The 13,790-nt window shown below is 44.1% G+C and overlaps 1 protein-coding gene across 1 annotated transcript in view; it reads left to right on the top strand.

Moving 5' to 3' along the window:
• Positions 1-13,790, top strand: part of CACNA1I (calcium voltage-gated channel subunit alpha1 I) — a 161,437-nt gene that overhangs the window by 74,149 nt on the left and 73,498 nt on the right. The window lies entirely within an intron of this gene.

The raw sequence follows: 13,790 nt of genomic DNA, 5'->3' as shown, positions 1-13,790 counted from the left end.
AAATTCAGCTTGTGGATGCTCCAGTTCCCAAGTGCTCACTGGCAGCAGGAGGCTGCAAGTTCCCAGACGTTTCAAGCAGACTGTGCTTGTCACCAGCTGTCCTGGTGGGAGTCCCTCTTCCCCTGAGTTTGTGATTAGGTCTTGTCTGTTGTCATTTGTTTCCCACAGCGATGGGTACATTTGGAGAGCTCAATCTGAGGCAACTTCAAAGGGCAGCTTCCTAAAGTTGAAAGCCTACTAAGTTTTGAAAGTTGAGATAATGCAAATGCTAATCATATTAGAGATGCAGGCCAGTGTCTCTACGTGCATGAATTTAGGAGAAAAGTCACTTATTTCTGGGCTAGCGCTCATCAGCTTTTTAAGTCAGGCAGTTCTCTAGCAAAAAAAGAGTGAGCAATTTCTCCTGCTCGCTCTACTCTGTGAGGCAGTTGTGTTCACGTGTGGTTGGAGATGATGCCACTGTCCCTCTGGGAAGGGAGATGTCCCTTTGCATGACTCTGTCCTGAGAGTCCCTGTGCAAGGAGTAAATTCATGCAACCTGCCTGGCCTTGGGGGCATTAATTCCACTGAGGGTGTGTTTGTTCTTCCTCTCTTGAGCCAAGTGCTGTAATTAGTGATCTGTGGTGGGAATTATATCTCTCTCTGCCCTCTTCTGTGGCATCCCCATGACATGTTCTTGTATGCAATTTACTTGTGTAAATAGGTAGGTAGGTTAAGGAGGAGACTGTTTCATTATGTGGCCAGGGGGGATGATTGTGATGACAAGTGTGTGCCATGAATATGTCCAAAACCTTTCCTTAATTACTTGCTACTTGGAGTCCAATGGCTGAGGAGAGGCTGCTGTATCTTTCAGAGAATGCCTCCGTCTTTGCCTCTCTCCATTATCACACTGGAGCTTGCCACGTAGATCTTGTAAGCTGCGGTGAAATCCTATCCTAATCTTGCCTTTGATGAGAGGAATGGCATGACTTTGTGTTTTTTGGCATTTTAGGATGCACTTGCAGTGTTTTTTAACAGCGTTCAAAGTGGTGGACATTGGAACAAGACACAGTACTCTGTGTAGCCACTTCAGTGCCTTCAGTGGTAATACAGTCTCTCTATTCTAGCCTGGAATTTCCCTGTACCTACAGCCAAGGACTGCAGTAGCCCATCTAATCAATCACTGCATCTCCCTATCAATTCATTCAGCTGCTTTCTCTATTGGCTCCAAGCTTGGTTGGTTGGGGTTTTTCCCCTCTCAGTCTCCCCTTCTGAAGAGAGAAAATCCCTTCCTATTAGTAGGAACAGCAAACTTTTTTCCCAGATGTATGCTGTTGCATTGGTTCACACTGGAGTACATATTATTTGCATTTCCAGAGCAGTTCATACTGTTCTATACTGCTGACTTGTCCTCTTCATTTCTTTTTCTGTTCTCCCAAAAATATGCTTCAACTGCAAAATCCATCAGTGATTTTTTTTTTAACTTTCTGCCAGGTTGTAATAAATAAATAAAGAACAGAGCAGCAAGAATTGTGCATTACAGAAGTACATCTGCTCACGAATGAGTCCCCATTTACTGTTGCATGTGAGGTTTATAACTTAGCTAGTTTTTCTCCAGCTAATATATGTCATGATGATTTCATATCATTACAGCCATATCAACATAATGACTTGTGTGAACCAGACTTGTAATCTCATAAGAAATTATAGCACACTAGTTTGATGATGTCTATTTTTCCTTAAACCTGTGTTAATTATGGTTAATTTTATTTTCCACCTTTAATCCGTAATCTATCAAAGTTGCATATTGGCGATTTCATTACTGTACTGTGATCAGCATCAGTCCAGTCGGCCTACTGAGATCACTGTGTTTCTAAAGTACTGGCACCGTATCAGAATTTCTCTGACCCTTGGATGCTTTCCCAGTTTTCTGAGACTAATAAAAAATCATCAGTACTGGTCCAGATCTTTTCTGGCCATGTCTTTTAAAACTCTTGGATATAAATTGTCCGGGCCTACTTATCTTAGAATATCCCTAGTTTGATAGGCACAGCCTAAAATACTTGATCACAGCTGGAGCTGAAACTAGCTCATTATCATCTATGGTACACATACATCATCTGACCTTCCCCATAGAACTTTTTTTTAATTACAGTTTTCTGCCTTTTCACACTGTTCGTGACAATTCTGTTTTCTTGTTCCAGCGATTAACTTGTACCATTTTATGTGCTTGTTCAATTCTCTTACAAATTTTCTACAATTTCCATCTCCTAATTTATATTCATTGGTATCAACTTCCCCTCTCTTGCTATTACATTGCTGCTTTTGCTTTCACTTATGTTGTACTATCTTTTTAGCCTGTTCAGCTTTCTTGTCTCTGTTGAAGCTGCTTGGATACCTGATAAATATTCCTAAACACCACTTGACTGTCATCTGCAGTTCATGAATTAAAGTCTTTATCCTGACCAGTTTGATACATGGCTGTTTCTGTGTGTTTTCAACTTCATGAATATGGCCTCTCCAATCCACCGAGTATATCTAGTACTGTTGATGACCTTCCTTGATTTGTGCATAACACATGTAATCAAGTAGTCCTAGCTTTAAGTTCTATGATAAAAAAAAAAAAGCACTTAATAGACAGTCTCTGTATCTTCCATTCTTAAATGCAGTTTTCTTTGAGTTTTAAGGCACATCACTGTAAATGCTGGGAAAATGCAAGAAGATTTAGGTGTCCCTAACACATGTTGCTGAAATTAAACTCTTGCAGATGGATAAGGGGAGGGTTTTTCTCCTATGAATTACAGACCAATACCTAGAGAGCTAGTTAGCCTGTTTTCTAGTGTGATCTGGACATACCTAATCACATTCATAGGATCATAGGATAATTCATTTTGGACATGGCCTTGTGAGGTCTCTAGTCCAATCTTCTTGTTCAAAGGAGGGTCAACAACAAACTCAAGTTAGGTTGCTCAGAGTTGTCTAGTCAAGTCTTGCAAACCACCACAGACAGATACTGCACCACCTCTCTGTGCCCCAGCCCCACTGCTGATTTTTCTCTGTAACAAGTCTGAACCTCCCTTCCCTGCTTGGATTTATGTCCATTGTGTCTGGTTATCCTGCCATGCCACCACTGTGAAAAGCCTGGCTTCATCTCCTTACTGACCTCCTCATAGGTACCAAGGAGCTGCTGTTAGGTCCCTCCAAAATCACCTCCTCTCCAGGTTAAACAAGCCCCCATCCCTCAGACTCTCCTCACAGGGCAATTGCTCCAGCCCCTGAGCATCTTGGTGACCCTCCACCAAACTTGCTCCAGTTTATCAACACCTTTGTTGTATTGGGGGGCCCAAAACTGAATGTGCTATTCAAGATGTGGTCTACCAAGTGAGAAGCAAAGGGGATAATCCCTTCCATCATCTTCTGGCTGCACTCCTGTTGGTGCAGCTTGGTATGCCATCAGCCTTCCTCCCATGGCCCATGTGTCACCTGCTGTCCCCCAGGACCCACAGGTCCTTTTCAGCAGAGTCACAACCCATCAGTCCTTAGGCAGCGGGTCAGTCCAGCACAGGTGCAGGACCTTGCATTTATCTGTCGAATTTCATGATGCTCCTGTCATCCCATTTCTCTAGCCAGGAGGAATTCTCTACTTCAGATGGCAGAAAATTAATCCATAAGTATTAATTTCCAAATTGTCATTGATTCCGTACTAGAAAATGCCATTTTTGACAGTGTGCTACTCCCCCTCCTTTTCTGTCCACTTGACCCACTCTAGCTAGGTTAAAATAATTTATTGTAATATTCCTTTCATGCAGATCTTCCCACCAGGCTTTCTTAATGCCATTTAGGCTGTTTATGCTCCTAAAATGAACAATTCGTATTCTGTTTATTACTCAAGCCCCTGGCACTGGTGTATAGACAATACAATTTTCCTCCTTTTTGCATCTTTTAGTGCCTTGATTAGTTTTGATTAGTTTCGTTCTTGACATGGAGGCTCTGTAAGAATTAGCTTTTTTCCTAATTTCATCACTTTCCCCTTTGGTCTTTCATCTAACAGTCTCCTGACTGGTCTATCTCTGAGTTCCCTAAAAACTAATTCTTCTTCTAATGAAATACTGGTTAATATTTCTGGTTCTTCAGGGGTAGCCCAGTGCTCTGCAAGTCTCCAGCCCTATGTGGCTGGCCAAGCCAGCAGATAGTTATCAGATTCCTCCATCATGTCTTTTGCCTGTTGGCCAGGATGGTCCAACAAGGAGCTCAGCTGAATATTTCTTGTCCATGTTCTTCAGAAATTGTCTATTTGGGATATCATGATAAGCAAAACAATTAATTTCAAAATGCATCATCATGGGTAAAAATTGCCCTGAAAGTTTGAAAACCTTCCTAAGTTTGCTTTTTTTGTGTCATTTCTCTTATAGTATGGCAGCACAGCTGTCCTGATATCTTCCTTTCTTTTCCAAAGCATCCTTTCCTTTCTGAGTAGTTATGCCCTTTCCTTTCTGAGTAGTTATGCAGCCTTTGGAGAGGGTTTTCTGGCGTCTTTGTACAGCTGGAGATCCCTTCTCAGGCATGCCTGATAGCCCCTTAGATTGAGCAGAACATTTCTTCTTGCTCCCTGTGCCTTTTACCTGGCTGCTTCTTCAGGAGTGCTTTATGCAGCTTCCACACTGGGACCCCGGAAAGTATTGCTCTCTATTAACTGAGATTTTTATTATTTGTACCTTCTCTCTCTGACAGTTACCTACTGTCCTTGATTTCTGCTTCCCCTAATTCCTTAGATATTGCATCCTTTCTTCTATGAACCTGCAGTGATGCTGCTTCTGGAATCCATCCGTCCAAGCTCTTTTCAAACCGGTGCGGCACCAGTGCATGTACCTCTGAACTCTGACTTCGTCCTTACCAGAAAGCCACCGGTCTAAACTTATGGCCCTGAGTTCATCCCTCTGCATTGCAGCCCAGGAAAGGGAGCTGGCAGCTCTCTGAAAGATGAGAGGTACCAGCCTCAAATGCCCACCTGTTCCCAGGAAACAAAATTGACACCGTGCGGTGCCCTTCCATGCTGGGAAGATGCTGCTTAGCCTGAAACGCACCAGTTGGCCTTAATCTTGCAAGACGGGGAAGCGTGTTGCCAATCTTCTGCTTTCTCTTTGCTTTTAATTAACTATGGTCCTTCAGGGACCTGACCAGAATTTGCATAGTTATGACTTTAAAATCTCAGACCATTAAATACTTATTAGCAGCAGTGTAAACAGCAGAATGCTCAGAAAATCCTAGTTAGCTAATCTTCGATGCCAAATGAAAGTTTCTGTAAAATTATGGCAAGTTAAAGAAAACTGTAATAAATACAGCTATTAGGTGTTTCAAGCAGTGATCAGATAAAGATGGAAACCAGCAAGCAGCAGGCTAAATAGCATCTCAACCAAAGGCAGAAATATCAGAAGCGCAGCCCTCCCCCCCAACATGCACTCACTTTTTCCTCCTTAATGATACTAATTATTTCATTTGCTTTCTCCTAGTAAAACTATCCATAGATGTGCAACATATTGAAATGAGAGCAGTCATCAAAATGAAATGAATCACACTAGAGCAGAATCAAAACAAGGAGGCAGTGGTACCCTGCATGTGTTATATGTAGTCCTCAATTATTGCCTTGGATTTTTTACCTCCCTAAAAGCTAATTCGCTACCACGTGTATCTTCATTTAAAAAAAAAAAAAAAGGCCACACCAGCAGGCTTGCAGGACCAAAATGTAGACAACCTTTTTTTTTCTTTTTTTTCCCCTGAGCAATGAAATACAGAGCTCAGAGCCTGTGTTTCAGACTCCTGCTCTTCAAAAGTGAGGCCCCGTCGCTCGTCTTCAGTCATCTGAGCTTGGCGAGTCCCTCTGGCTTTCTTATCACAGTGTGAAAACCTGCTTATGTCTTTTCATATCATGTCTCTGAAACTATTAAGAAACTCTGACGTTTTGTCTTAGTACACAGTTTGGAGAGGAATCTGAGTGTTCAGGGGTGTGAAATAATCACATTCTAGGCAGCAAGGGACCAGTCTCACAGGCTGAGGAAGCTTTCAGCAGCTTTTGCTTGCAGAGCAATTAAAAAGGGAAAAAAGGGAAAAAAAAAATTTTGTACTGGATAGGGGGGACGTTGCAGGTTATTTTTTTAAGCATACGAAGCATCATAGCTCTGGAACTGACTGTGTAATTAGTAATTGATCTGTCACTCCCTGAAGAACTATCTTACTTTTTCTAACAGAACTATAGCCTCTTTAATTTTTATGTTTTTTTATAAAGGGGGAAAAAAGGATGTAACTTTGCAGTCCTTGTTTTACTAGCAAGGGTTTGTTTTTTTTTTTTTTTCTTTACTTCTATCTTCCAGCTTTTATGTTAACAGAGTTGTCTTTTTGCAGCATGATGAGCTATAACTTTAAAAGAGATAAGCAGGACTACTTAGCTGAGTACACTGTGGTTTGCAGAGCAATTTAGAAGCCTGCTGTGTAATGTCTGGCCACATCCCATATGATGTTATTCCATCCTTTCTACAGTAGGTGTTGAAAGGAGTTCAGCTCATCTATTTAGGGTGCATTTTGAAGCCTGGCCCCGGAGGCACCAAACTGTGCAAAATGTGTGCAGATGCCTGCACGGCTTGCTCTTCAAGTATGTATCAAGCAAGCTAATAGCAGGTTCACTGCTGGGAGCTGCCTGGTGGCCCTATGCTTCCTGTACTATATAGCAAAAGATCAGGTCCAAATAAGTGGTCAGTTGGGAACCAGAGCATCCGTGAAGACAACATGTTTACGGAGGAGTTCATAGGTGACTGCAGCCCTGATGTGGCTGAGGGACTGTATGTGTTTAGCACACCGCATGCGGGCTGTCTGAAGTCCCTGCCCATTCCCAATGCACTGGTAAAGGTTGTGCCTTCTTGCAGCTGTGAGCAAGTGAAGGAAAGAGGGGCATGTCCCACAACACAACTTTCTGAGCAGGGAAAAGGGGACACCTAGAAAGAGTCTTTAATTTCTGCCATAGCCCCTGGGACCTTTGGGGGCAAGTAAGGATGTGGCTCCAACTGTAGAGCAAAAGGGCTGGCATAGTGCAGAAATCTTAAAAAATAGGTTCTGCTTGGCAGCCCTGAAGTCCTGGGGCTGGAAAGTAGCCTGTTTGCATGTGCTGTGTGTTTTTCCTCTCCGCTGGTATGTGCATGTCCTGTAGCTGCAGACTTGGGGTGGAAGCAGTAGCCCTCCTCTCTTGCCAGCATCTGGGTAGGCCTTGTCAAAATCTTCTGGCTCCGCTTCTGACGTCTCCAGATGGGTTTGTGAGAGATTGGATTCATCCCTTACCAGTGCCTGCCTGCTTACAGCTTTCCTGGTGTACAAGCTAGGGCACATCCAGCCTTAGCAAGGGCTGACAGGAGGTGTCTTGAATGCCACATGTGCCCCACACTCTAACCATTCAGCTGTGTGCTCTTCCTCCTGCCTCCTTGCTGTTGTTCCAATGCTGATGGTTCCCACTGTCCAGGCAGTCGTGGGCACCAGTAAGTGGATTTTGCTGCCTGCCCTCCCTTTTCTGCACACCACAGATCCAGCTAATAGAGCCCCTGGGGGAGCCTGGCCAGCCCCGTTCTCCACATCCCCTGCCCACTGCTACATCTCTGGCCACAGAAGGCCAGGACTGGGTGGATCTAGTGATGCACATGCTTTTTAATTTCCTTTCATCAGAATGGCTCATTAGTATGAGAGGAGATACAGGACCATTGGAGTACATCGCCCAGTGAGAGGACCAGCTTTGCTCCTTCTTTGCATTGTAGCCACAGTCTTTGAAGCCAGCGCAGAGGCAGTGAGACCTTCCCCTCATCCTCATGTGTACTACAGAGGTGGGAGGATTTAGGGGTAAATCAGTTTCCCACCACCACCCCACAGACTGCAGGTGGGAGATCTGAGCTGTGGGATGGCTCACACGTGGCTCACATATCAGGGGGATGGACACTTTACCTTGGTAAATGGAGAGACGTCAGCTCCAACTTTTGGTGCTGATATCTGAATTAAAAATTTAGACAGGGAAAACTGGCAGACTTAGTCTTTTATTTTCCCTGTGACTCCTGTGCTCTGGATTGTCAGAGTGGTAGAAATTCCAGTTTGTGGAATCTGATGGCCAAATCAAGGATCCAAGGACAGAAAGGCATATCCTTGTACACAGAAGACTGGTTAAATCACATCTAGTTATGCTATAGGTACACATCAGGCTTAGACCCCTGACATAGCTGAGAAGCTGAAGGAATTCAGAGCAGAGAGCAACCAAAGAACCTTCTGCCTTGGTCACCCCAGATGCTCATAAATGCAAGGACCAAATAAAAGTCCACAGGCAGGAAAAGCTTCACTTTACACAGAAACTCATAGCAAGCCTGAAATTACAGCTAGGAAGTTACAGCCACGAAGTTTCTGGCTTCAGTGCCAACCCCAAATTTATTTGACAAAGAAATATGAATTGATTAGACTGCAGTTAATTAGATTTCAATTGAAAACCCCTATCAGAGAAGGGGAATTAGGCAGCTTTTGAATTTGACAAAAACATACTGGCTTTGTGTCATAAGAAAAATACTGCCTCGGTATTTTTCATGAATGCTTCCAGAATACATTTGAAGTATTATTTCTTGGCTGCTAATTTTTAGCAAATAGAAGTTTGGGAGCTAAGATTAGGAAAGTTAATAAGTATTTAATAAAGGTATAAGGAGAATGTAAATATGAAAAGGTGATTGGTAGTGTTTGAACTGTTTTAATCATGGATTTCATCAAATGTAATTGTGAGGAAGCTGCTAGCCTGGCACTGCACAAGTACGTTATCTTGGGTTACACCTATACAGCAAGATAAATTCTGAATTTTCTGGACTCCTTACATGGTTTTAATATTCTTGCTATGTCTATTTTAAATAGTCTTAGTTTTTATTCCTCCATCCTGCTGGTCAGTCTGCTCTCCCGTGCCTGGCACAGAGCCACGCTGGCTGTGCATTTCTGCTGTTGGACAATGAGCATTGCTCTTCTCCCAAGCTGGTGGGTAAGTGGAGAGTGCCAAGACAGATCCAAGCCCACTCTCGATCTTGTGGGTGCAGAGGAGCAACAGAAGTGCCAAGCTGTAGCTGATGAAGCTATTCTGCTGTTGTTGAGACCTCATGAGCAGTGAAGGTTTGTGATGCGGGTGGTTTGCGTGCCACCTTGTCCTCGTGTGCTTGGTGTCTGCTCCAGTGGCTTGGCATAGGATGGAGGTATGCCAGACCAGGCACTTTCTGGACTTTGTGCTAACAAATTGCTTACTTGTTCCCCACGCTAGCTTGGTCTTGTTTCAAACTCAAGGTCTCTTGTGTGTTCAGCTGAGCAGACTTCCCTGGGCATAGGCTAATGTTTATCAGCAAGGCAGAGACTAAGTCAGAGGAGGAAGCAGGAAGATGATTGGTAGGGAAAAGGACAAAAGGAATAAAGAGGAAGATGGAAGAGGAAAGAAAGGATTGGGAAGGGAATTGAAGAATATGAGGCAAAGTGGAAAAAGATGAAGGAAAGGCAAGTGGTGAACAGAAAAACTGGAAGTTAAGGAGGAAGACTAAAATGAGATGTGCAAATGTTGCAGGCAGCAATGAATCAGAGGGATGTAATGAGAGAGAGGGGGAAGGGAGGAGGTGGGATACCTTGAGAGTGGGGAGGGAGGCAGAGCTTGAGTGGACAAGTGTTCCCTAGCAGGCATCCCCCCTGCTTCTGCAGGATGAACCGTATGCATGCAGCCAGTGCCATGCCCCATTTCCCACCCTGTCAGTGTTCCCACGATGCACCAACCTTGAGCCATGTGGCGTGGGGACAGTGCATGTGTCAATCCCCTCTCCTTCCAGAAGAGTTTCATGTGGAAAGTTTTGAAGAAGCAAATCTCTAGTGAGGGAAGAAGAATTACTGTATAAATTCAATTATCTTGACAGCTCAGTGCTCAAATTCCATAACAGATCAGGAGTTTCTCTCTGATTTAGCATAGTTTCAGCTTCCTAACCTGCCCCTGCACTTGCCCACCCACGCCAGAGGCCGCAAAATACTTTAGTGGTGCCAGAAATGAGCTGCCATTTCCCTTGGGAGACACGTGTTCCCCCCTGCCCTGTCACGATAAGGGAAAAGGAGAGCTCACAACTAGCACAGTTTTTTTTTTCCCTACTTCTTAGATTTGTCTGACTGTCCCTCGACCTTAAAGAAATGAAGGCTTTTACAAACAAGACATGCTTAAAGCAGCCAAGAAAGAGGGGAGAACCAGATGAAAGGCAGCCAGGTCATGGGGGCTACCCTTGCTCATGGCACTGAGCTGCCACAAAGCAAGGGTAAAGAGTCTGGAAAGCTCTTGGAGGTTAATAAGGAGACAACTGTTTTGTACTAGCTTTAACATTTCCCTGCTCTTGGTTTATGAACACCCAGCAAACACACAGTTCCTGGGTTGCTGGTGCGATAAGGATCCAAGCACCGAAGGTCGGGTGCCTGCCTGAGAGTCCAAATAAGCACTGTGCCCCTAATCCACTATCACAAGATCTTAGGACACAGACACAGGAAAATGTGAACCTCCTGACATAAATCTACTGCCAGTTTCTGGCTGATCACTTTTTGTGACATACCCCCTTGATGCTCTGTCAACCTGTTACCACCACCACATGTGGCAGTAGGAAATCAGGTACAGCCCAAACCTAGAGGGTTTATATGTATAGGGTTTACATGTATAGGGTTTCTAGGCAGTGGGGAGCAGGGCTGGCTGGAGAAACATAAGAGCAAAAAACCAGCTGGGCTGGCAATCACTGAAATGCTACAGATGCCCAGAGACTCCAGCAGAGTCACTTAGAGGTCCCATTTCATTAGAGAAAGAAGGCAACATTTGGATTATTTGTTTTTACCTACACAGAAAATGTTTTTTTTGTTAATCAATGGAGTTCCATTTCATCCTGGTCACCTATGGGCATGCTACCTTTGTGCAAAGAGAAGCATGAAGATAATCTGATGCTAAAGCTATCACTAGGAATGAAAAAGGGAGAATGAGCAGCCCTAATGCAAAATTGCACTGGAATTGTGTTAGAGTTGTTTTGGATATGATTTATGTGACTACAATAGGCATAACTCATCCACAGGGATTTAAGCATCCTGGATGTGTCTCTGTTATTACAGGCAAGACCAGGAGGCCTCAGGAAGAACCATAGACAGAAGGGGTCTGCTAACTGAGCTGAAGCCCTGGGGCCTGCTAGGGCTGAGCTCGTCTTTGTTAGAAGTTGCTCTCTGAAAAATTTAACAGTTGCCCTTCTCTGACCCATCCTTTGGAACAGCCTGCTGTTTTCACTGGCAGTGATTGACTGTTTGGTGTTTTTTTCCTAGCTAAACTGGAATGTAATCACAGCAAACCTGCAGCCACTGCAGGAAGCTGGCTCCAAAAGGACCTGTGCTTGCTACTTTGATGATTATTACTTTTCTAGTGACACATGGATGGTGCCATATAGGTGGAAAGCTCATTCTACCTAGGAGAGGGCAGCAATGTGCACCTGGTTAAGGTGACTCCCATTGTAATGCCAGCAACATGCCTGTAGCCAAAAGAGGACAAAACTCGAAGGGTTTGTAAATGGAGGTCCTATTTTTAAATGAATTTTACATGGTTAAGTCTAAGTAAAGTTGTCACCTCTGCCCACTGATTTCTTCTCGGCTCTAGCTCTGTGCTCTTCCCCTGTGCTCAGTTCCTCTGAGGGTTATGGTGTTCTCTGGGACTTCTCATTTGGTCGCTTGCAGTTCAGAAAAGACCACTTTTTTAAATTAGATGTATTTTTTGGTTGTTTACTTATTTGGCATCTGACAGAGTGTGTTTCAGGTTGTTCTGCTACTGCTCAAAAATATTATTTTTTTGCCTTCAGAGGTCTGACCTCAACCAGGTGCTCTAGGGGATGTCGTTTTTTAGGAGAGGAAATGATGTTCTGTGGGACTTCACCAAGCTTGGAGGCCTTTTGGTTTCTGTGCATATACCTATCTCCTATAACAAACTGCAGCATAGGGACTCCTTCAGTCATGAAGCTGCCTCTACATGTCAGGTCTCTGTGCTGTGAAGAGATGTTAGCCCACATCCTGAGAGCAATACAGCCACATCTATACAGTGCTATGCCCGTAACCATAGTTCCAAAGTTTCAGTAGGTTTGTCTGATTCTGGAGTGACAGCACACTGATGAGGCAATCTTGCTTTATGCTTTTGGAGCAAGGTTGATCAGTGCTTACTCAAGGCCCTTTGCACTGTGTTCATCTGCACCACATGGTTATGTCCTTTGCATGATGCCTCATGTCTGTGTGTTTATATCAGTGTGTGTTTTTCCTCCTTTATACACAATTCCCAATGTCATCTGACTGGCCCAAGCTTCTGTCTATCACTAATGCTTTCTGTAGGCTATGTAAGTATTGCTGCTTGGTTTGGGGTGGGGGTTTTTTGGGATGCATTTTTTGGGGGGTGTGAATATTTTGATTATCTCTTCTCTCTCCTTCTGCACTCAGTGTATGTGGAACTGACAGCTCCAGGGAGGTAAATGAATGCCACTGCATTTCAGAGGAAGAATTATTTCATGCAATTACCCTAAAAGTGCATGAGAGAACAGAGTGAAAGGAATGAGGGAGAGAAAGAAAGAGAGCATGAGGGAGAATAATCACAACACTTCGACAGGTTTATGCCATTGTGTTTGAAAATCTATCACTTTGACAAGTCCCTTTTGTAAAAGGTGTAGACAGATAACTAGACATTTTCTCTTCAAGGTCCTTTTGAGTCAAGAGGGTGATCGATGGAAGGATCAGTCCTTTTCACTTAAGTTTCACTCAAGTCCTCTCCCTGATATTTCTTATGGACTGGCTGTGTCCCATTTCCCTCTCAACATCTCAGTTAGGGTCTCTGATTCGCTCCTTGGTGGTTCTTGGGCAGAGGGATTTGGGTGGACTTTAAGCTACTGGACTATTGACTTGTGTGTCTTTATAAATTGCAATGTTTTTGGTTTAAGAAGGGGTGCAGTAACAAAAGTCTGTGTCCCCTGTTCCCTCCCCATCTCTTGAGCGTGTTGGAAGGAAAAGGGAGAAGAGATTCAGGAGAATCAGTTCCTCTCCTGACTCTGACCTGCCAACTTCTGCACCCTCTTGATCCCCTCTGCACATCAGGGTCACCCCCGGGAAGCTGGTGACAACAGCCCATGTCTTCCTAGAGGCCTCATGCACCTGTGTTCACTAAAATATGCAAAATGCTTTGAGATCTTCAGGTGGAAATTGCTGGCCAGGGTAAATGGTTAGTATAATTCATTTTCTCACCATGCTTTCCAAGAGGTAAGCAAGTTACTGGACATTTGCCACACTAGGTGAGGAGGGGAGCACTGGGCTAAGGGATGCTGGGCCAGGTCACTTTTTTTCACCTGCACCTGCTGCTCTTGCAGCAAAGCCAATGTGTTAGTCATAGCTATTTGCACTTTGAGGTTATTTAGGGAGCATGTTGTTGGGTTAGGAAAGCTACGGTCTAGCATATGTCCTAAAATTAGGCTTTTCCCCTTTCGGTTGGTGTCAGAAAGGAGTGATTCACAGCTATGGGAGAAGCCTTCCCACCTAGCTGAAGCAGTTACCACTTTAAGTAGAAAGTTTGCTTCTACGTGAGGTAAAACAGGTTAGCTGAAGCTCCTTCCAGGTACATCATACACTGTGAGATGAGGAGAACACGGGGAGCACCCAACTGCACTGCAGGCAACGCTCAGCAGAACTAGCTATGCAGCCCCCCTCCTCCTGGCTTCGTGGGAAATGTCCACCCCACCAGGAGCACA

The sequence above is a fragment of the Pelecanus crispus genome, chromosome 1 (genome assembly GCF_030463565.1).
Source record: "Pelecanus crispus isolate bPelCri1 chromosome 1, bPelCri1.pri, whole genome shotgun sequence".
NCBI lineage: Eukaryota > Metazoa > Chordata > Aves > Pelecaniformes > Pelecanidae > Pelecanus > Pelecanus crispus.
This window is presented reverse-complemented; position numbering and strand designations above follow the sequence as displayed.